The sequence below is a fragment of the Nycticebus coucang genome, chromosome 15 (assembly GCF_027406575.1).
Source record: "Nycticebus coucang isolate mNycCou1 chromosome 15, mNycCou1.pri, whole genome shotgun sequence".
NCBI classification, from domain to species: Eukaryota; Metazoa; Chordata; class Mammalia; order Primates; family Lorisidae; genus Nycticebus; species Nycticebus coucang.
The window spans coordinates 46,896,174-46,897,077 of NC_069794.1; the positions used below are offsets into that span (position 1 = coordinate 46,896,174).

Sequence of the window (904 nt, forward strand, 5' to 3'; positions counted from 1 at the left end):
TTATTCCTGCACTTTATTACAATTAAATAATATTTTCTTGCCTATGCTTGGACTTTTATGTTTCCACAAAGATATTAAGTTAACATTTCAGTTCTACATGTTTTAATTTGGATAAAGATATTATTGGAACATATGCATTAATTTATAGAGATTGACTTTTTATGGCACTATATTTTACAATGGAAGATAATTAAAACCTTTTATATTATTTAGTCATGTTTAATTTTTTCCCAAATTTTATTATTTTTTGTGTGTGTGTAAGAGGAATTCTTGCACATCATATTTAAAATTTAGTCCTAGGTTTATGATGTTTTTAGGTGGTATTTTAAATATTATATTTTCACTGTTCTCTTTAAATATATATTGTCACTGTATAAAAATAAAATTAATCTCTGCATATTGACCTTGTTAAAAACAAAACAAAACAAAAAAAACCTTACTGTGCTCACTTCAGCAGCACATATACTAAAATTGTAATGATAAAGAGAAGAATACCACGGTCCCTGCACAAGGATGACATGAAAATTCTTGAAACATTCCATATTTCTTCTTATGAGCTTTAAGATCCCAGCCTGGTAGGGTCTGAATGCTGAGGAAACAATCAGGCAATTACCAAAGAGGACCATAGAGGTTGCTGGCTATGCTCTCTGTTTCCTAAAAAAACCCCACATTGCCACCTTGTGTCCCAGGAACATATTGCAACATATTGTCATCAAGAGCAAGGACTTCTATTTGGCCAGGGAGAAGACTATGGCTTTGCTCAGGCTGAGGTCACTTCAAGACCTAAGCTCTGAGACAAAGTAATTTGAAGCAAAGGAGGCAGTGAAAAGGAGAAAGGAGAAAAAGGAGGGGAATGAGAAGAAAGAACACATGAGGAAGAACCAACAAAAAAATTCAGGCAACA

At 32.9% G+C, this 904-nt stretch overlaps 1 non-coding gene across 1 annotated transcript; it reads left to right on the forward strand.

The window, feature by feature from the left end:
* The first annotated feature begins 441 nt into the window (after positions 1-441).
* Positions 442-548, forward strand: LOC128567060 (U6 spliceosomal RNA). The gene has a single exon (XR_008374734.1). It is a non-coding gene; the product is annotated as a U6 spliceosomal RNA (small nuclear RNA).
* Positions 549-904: the final 356 nt, after the last annotated feature.